The sequence below is a fragment of the Ascaphus truei genome, chromosome 2 (assembly GCF_040206685.1).
Source record: "Ascaphus truei isolate aAscTru1 chromosome 2, aAscTru1.hap1, whole genome shotgun sequence".
NCBI lineage: Eukaryota > Metazoa > Chordata > Amphibia > Anura > Ascaphidae > Ascaphus > Ascaphus truei.
In genome coordinates, this window is record NC_134484.1 from 98,052,296 (window position 1) to 98,058,641 (window position 6,346).

Here is a 6,346-nt window from a genome sequence, read left to right on the forward strand (position 1 = left end):
ATAAAACATACAGTAGCGAGAAAAAGTTTTGTGAACCCCAATGAATCAAAACCAGGCTTTTCTTAATTATCCAATAGGGTTTATAGTAACCAATTCCATGTCCTTTTGAAATAAAGTGATGTATGAATTAGACAAGCTGAGTAAATAAGAGTCGGGGTCTGTGCAAAAGTAAGTGAAACGCTGGTTTTATCAGCTAAACTAAAAGGGATAATTAGAATCAGGTGTTGAAATAATTATGTAAATTTTCAGGTGAGAGTTTGGGAGGATCCACTCTATATAAAGATCAGAAACTTTGTGAGGTTGGTCTTCACCATACAGGTGTCTCAGCAACACGTCAGGTCATGATCAAAAGAAATCTCAGAGGACCTCAAAAAAGCAGTTATTGATGCTCATCAGTCTGGAAAGTGTTACAATACCATTTCTAAGTATTTGGGGCTTCAGCAATCCACTGTCCGACAAATGGAGAAAGTTCAAGACAGTCACTCTACCCAAGAGCGATCGTCCTTCCAAAATTTCTCCAAGAACAAACAGGCAAATCATCCAGGAAGTCACAAAGAACCCCAGAGTAACATCCAAGGATCTTGCAGGCCACTCTTGCCTTGATTAATTTGAGTATTCATGACTCAACTATTAGAAAAAGACTGAATAAGGATGGTGTTCATGGAAGGATAGCCTGGAGTAAACCACTGCTCTCTAAATCTGAAGTTCGCTAAAGAACATATAGATGATCCACAACTTCTGGAACAATGTTCTCTGGACAGAAGTCAAAGGAAGAACTTTTTGGCCTCAATGAGAAGCGTTATGTTTGGCGAAAACCAAATACTGCGTTCGAACAGAAGAACCTCATCCCAACCGTCAAGCATAGTGGTGTGTGATGGTGTGATGGTTTGGGGCTGCTTTGCTGCCTCTGGACCTGGACGGCTTTCCAGCATTGACACAACCATGAATTCTGCATTGTATCAGAAGATTCTAGAGGAGAATGTCAGGCCATCCGTCCGTGAGCTGAAGCGAACGTACAAGCAGATCTACAAAAGAATGGATGCAGAAGAAGAAACTCTGTGTTTTAGAATGGCCTAGTCAAAGTACGGACCAAAACCGTACTGCCCCCCTACCCCCCCACCCCCAACTCTCCCTCCCGCCCTTTGCCCCCCCCCTCCGTGCTCTCCCCTTCCCCCTCTGTGCTCGCTCCCCCTTCCCCTCCCCCGGCTCTCCCCCTCCTGGCTCTCCCGCTCCCCCCACACCGTCACTCCCCTTCTCCCACACCGTGACCATAATCTTGTGGCCTTGTCACAATTCATTCTACTGCTCAACATGTAAAATTCCATGGGGTAATTCTATATGTGCCCAAGTGGGGATTTTCGTCTGAGAGCAAACTGAACGTCCGCTTGGGCAGATCTAGAATAAGGACCGTAGGAGGACAATGAGGGAGATCGCTTTACCTTCCACTGCAGCGTTTCACCTGTGGGAGCCTTAGAATAAGCTGAAGAAATTGCTGTGTGAAAACAAAAGATGCGTCGGTTGACTTTTTTTGTGCTGAAATATTTAGCATTGCACTTGCAACAATCGAAAAAGAGGAATTTATCAGTGTGCGTTTTTGAACACGGTCATTGTGAATGAAATTCTAAATGCAAAATGGCGGTCTCTGGCAGGTTTATTAGAAATTAAGAATGTGGCTGTTGAGTTAAATGATTCAATACATACAAATACTGATTTAAAGAAAGGTTCCGTGTGGGTTTGCATTGTGTCGGCACAATGGGGAAAGTATGAAGGCTAGATTGTGCAGCACAATGTAGAGGGCCAGCCACTTGTTGCTGAAGGTACTAATGGAATGAATGAAATGGAGAAAAGACCAATCCTGAATCCGGTGTGTGGAAGGCAGGCTCATTGCTAAAGAGGGCTTTACGCAAAGCCATGTTGAACTAGTAGCAGGGATAAAGACAGCGAGGCCTTTACAAAATGCACTGCTTATTTTTTTTGTTTGCTTCCTGTTTCCCGTGCAGTAACGATCTTGTCATTTGAGAGCATTTGTAGACCGCGCTTTCTTTGCTATATATATTTTTGTCATCCTTGGCTCAATATGCTCTCATGTTGAAAGCAGGAAGTGTTGAGTTGTTGGTGAGAATGTTAACTAGTGACTCAAAGTCCAAACTCTGCATCTAACACCAGCACTGACCTTTCAGAACCTCCAAACATCTGGCAACAAGTAGGTCACACGTTTGTGCTGCTGGGGAAGCTGGCCTATTTGTGTCTGAAGCAGCTGTGACCCTCTCCCGCGTTTGTGTTCTTTCCATCTCTTATTTTGCATCATGTTTTTCTTCTCTTGCTCGTGTTTTTTTGTTCTCTCCCCTCTCGCTTTTTTTCTCTCTCGCCTGATAACGTGTTAATTTATCTCACCCGCTCTTCCTCTCTTTCTCCCCTATATTCTTTACTCTCATGCTTCCTCTCCCTCACACTCTTTTTTTGTTCTCCCCTCTTGCTTTCTCTCTCCCTACCTCCTCTCTCTCTCCCCCCTTCTCTCTCCCCTACCCCCTGTTCTCTTTCTCTATCCCTCCCCCCTCTTCTCTCCCTCTCCCCCCTCTTCTCTCTCTCCCCCCTCTTCTCTCTCTCTCTCCATCCCCCTCTTCTCTCTCCATCCCCCTCTTCTCTCTCTCCCCCCCCTCTTCTCTCTCCCCCCCTCTTCTCTCTCTCTCCCCCCCCTCTTCTCTCTCTCCCCCCTCTTCTCTCTCTATCCCCTCCCCCTCTTCTCTCTCTATCCCCTCCCCTCTCTATCCCCTCCCCTCTCTTCTCTCTCCCCCCTCTTTTCTCTCCCCCCTCTTCTCTCTCTCGCCCATCCCCCCCACTTCTCCCTCTCGCCCATCCCCCCACCCCCCACTTCTCCCTCTCGCCCCTCCCCCTCTTCTCTCTCGCCCCTCCCCCTCTTCTCTCTCGCCCCTCCCCCCCTCTTCTCTCTCGCCCCTCCCCCCCTTCTCTCTCGCCCCTCCCCCCCTTCTCTCTCGCCCCTCCCCCCCCTTCTCTCTCGCCCCTCCCCCCCTTCTCTCTCGCCCCTCCCCCTCTTCTCTGTCGCCCCTCCCCCCCTCTTCTCTCTCGCCCCTCCCCCCCTCTTCTCTCTCGCCCCTCCCCCCCTCTTCTCTCTCGCCCCTCCCCCCTCTTCTCTCTCGCCCCTCCCCCCCTCTTCTCTCTCGCCCCTCCCCCCTCTTCTCTCTCGCCCCTCCCCCCTCTTCTCTCTTGCCCCTCCCCCCTCTTCACTCCCCCCCTTCTTTCTCTTTCCACTCCCCCCCTCTTCTCTCTCTCCACCCCCTCTTCTCTCTCTCCACTCTCCCCCCCTCTTCTCTCTCTCTCCACTCCCCCCCTCCCCCTCTTCTCTCTCCACTCCCCCCCTCCCCCTCTTCTCTCTCTCTCTCCCCCCAACCCCCCCTCCCCCCCTGCTCTTTTTTTGTTGTTGTTGCTGTTCGGGCCTTTGCTGGGTTTCCTGTGCACTGTCGCTGTGTAGTCCCTATCTCACTTTCCCTGTACATTTGCTTTATTGCTTGTTTCCTCAAATGCTCTTTCCCTCTCTCTGTATTTATGGTTTAATGATAGGGCATCATATAAACCGTTTCTTTGGAAAAGCTGTACCACTCTCCAGCGAGAGCGTTAGTGGGGCCGGGAGAATGTTAAAGCGTTTGTACAAACACTGTGCATGGTACATTTTATTTATACCGTACGGAGCTTGTTTGGCATCTTGACATTTCGTGGTTGTTTTGGTTCTTAGAGGTGCATCATTCTGCTTAGAATAATCACCTTATTACAACTCCTAGAGGATTGATGATATACTCGTTATGTGTAGAAATTCCTTGTTGCGTACAATATTGCTATATGATCATTTAAACAATGAAAATATGTTTTGCCATGTAAAAAGATTTAACAATAGGACTTTCCATGTGTGCACCTACTTTATTTCCAGCATACATCCAATGTGTACACACAGTAGCCTATCTGCCCCATCACATCGTTTTGTCATACATACAAACCAGGCACTTGACAGCAGAGAAGGAAGACTTGACCCCCCTAATCTGCCTATTTCTATAATACCTAGTATTGGTGTACACTTTGGGGTTGTTTAATCCACCCGATACATTGTCAGTGCTCCTTTGGTGATGTAACGCTGACATCGTTGGAATCGCTGCAGCCTACATTTCCAAAGCTATGAAATATATTGGTTTATTGAACAACCTGTAAAACATTGACGGGGGTATGGGAGGTGTTACGTGACTGCTATCTGTATAACACGGAGGTGGGGCAGCACAGATTATAGGGCGACTTCCATACTGAGATTTTCTGGGGCGAGGAGGTGCCATGCTGCGTGCCCCCTTCAGTCCTCAAAATGTTCTTAGTGGTCCCAGGCCCTCCAGCATTAAATGGTTAACTAGAGAGCATTGTACAAGGAGAAGGCAGTACGTTGCGGGGTCCTGGCACTGAAAGGGTTAAGAAGAAAGTGAGGTGTTGTTCCCTCTGGCAGTGAGAAGGTTAAAGATAAAGGCCCGTGTTTAGTCATTGTAAGGCCCTTTGCGCCCTGTTCATGTGGAAAAGCCGTGGAGGCGCCTTATGCCTCTGCGCCTAGTCTGGCCCAAAGTCTTCGCTTTCTTTGACCAACACAATGAGTCCCACCGGTGTGGGTGGCTCTTAGGGCAGGGGTGGGCAACTCCAGCCTTCAAGGGCCACAAACGGTCAGGTTTTAAGGATATCCCTGCTTCAGCACAGGTTGCTCAAACACTGAGCCACCAACTGAGCCATCTGTGCTGAAGCGGTCGGGCTGATCCACTGAGCCACCTGCACTGCAGCAGGGCGATCCTTACCTGCTGGTGGCCCTTGAGGACTGCAGTTACCCACCCCCCTCCTTAAGGGCTTACATCGGAGCATGATTAATTTCGGCTCCTTACGCTGCTCTGAAGGGGTTAACGATCGCATGATGCCTTGCAGGACTGCGGGGGGTGGAGTGGGGGGGTGTCGGAGTGGGGAGGGGGAGGGTGTCTCCTAACGACGTGGTCCCTACTCGGGGTTAATGCTCCCCGTTCCCTTCCCACTCCAACCCGGGAGTTAACGGGAGCGCAACCCGCGGCCGCATTGGGGGAGAGGCAAACCGGAGCGCAGCCCGTCTCCGGCCGCCCCTGAAGGGGTTAACTCGGCGCAGAGAGGAGACCAGCGAATAAAAGGAGCCGGCGCTCCTGGACCAAACCACAGCGAGGGATCTCTGTGCACAGTAAACACCGGGGGAGCGAGAAGCCAATTGGGCGGCTGTCAGGGAGTGAAGGGGGGCGGAGCCGGGGACCTGTGACATGGAGGGGGGGAGGAGGAGGAGGGAGCAGCAGCAGCTGATCACGTTTAGCGCTGCTCGCCTCGGTCACACGGCTCCCCGGAGCAGGCTTTGGCGGTGAAGGCTGCTGCGTTGTACCGGCCGCCAGCCCCTCTCCCCCGGAGAGAGATGATCCCCAGCACGGATTTTGGTTGAGTGGGGGTGTGGAGCCCAGCGCGGGAGATATTTTGGAGGTAACCACACGTCGCGCTGCCAGTCACTGTGAAACTTTCTCTTTAGGCTGCTGAGTAAGCACATCTCGCCTTCATGCGCTGGGAACATGCACATCCTGCGCTGCCAAAGCGCCCGGCCATGCATGCTGCTGCCCCTCTGCGGCGTAGGGTACTTTGCCCTTTAACCCCTACGCTGCCATTCTCAAAGCAATTGATTTGTGAAATATTTTTTTTTTTTAAATATATAGATTTATTCTCATATTTCACATATGTACACAAGTATTTGAGATGTGTGTGATATATTTGTATATATGTAGCCACATTATATGTTTTATGGTGTGTCCAGTTGCATGTCATTTCCCAGAATCCCTGGCTGCAAGTGGCAGCACTGTATGATAATGGAGAAAGGCAGGTTGCAGATATGTCTGAGACATGTGAATGTGCTGACGACTTGGTCAATATGCTGATCGTAATATGATAAATATATATATTTTATATAGTGTGTGTTGTGCCCAACAACATATGCAGCACTTTCCAGAACATATACAGCAAACCATAAGAAGTGAACATTACTAGAGCTTTACTTACATGCATTCGTTAGTAATTAAGAAGGAATGCATCATTGCCTATTAGAGGAAATTAATTATTGCATGAAGTCCTCAGAAATCTGTGGGATAAAAGCCTTAGATCTTTACAGTGCTTCAGGGTTCAAAACCAACCCAGCTATCCCCCCACCTGGCTCACTGGCTTTAGGAATGACCAATACATTAGCAAACACGTGAATGCACTTGGTTTACATATGAATAGGATATTCATTGGAAGCACAAAAACCTGAGCTGGC

At 49.4% G+C, this 6,346-nt stretch overlaps 1 protein-coding gene across 4 annotated transcripts in view; it reads left to right on the forward strand.

The window, feature by feature from the left end:
• NCOA2 (nuclear receptor coactivator 2) overlaps window positions 1–6,346 on the forward strand; it is a 213,215-nt gene that overhangs the window by 118,286 nt on the left and 88,583 nt on the right. The window contains exon 1 of one of the 4 annotated variants that reach the window (XM_075583720.1): window positions 5,329–5,526. The exons of the other annotated variants lie outside the window; for them this stretch is intronic. The gene's annotated coding sequence lies outside the window, so the exon portion shown is untranslated. Of the gene's footprint in view, window positions 1–5,328; window positions 5,527–6,346 lie in introns of those variants that run through there. 4 annotated transcript variants of the gene reach the window in all.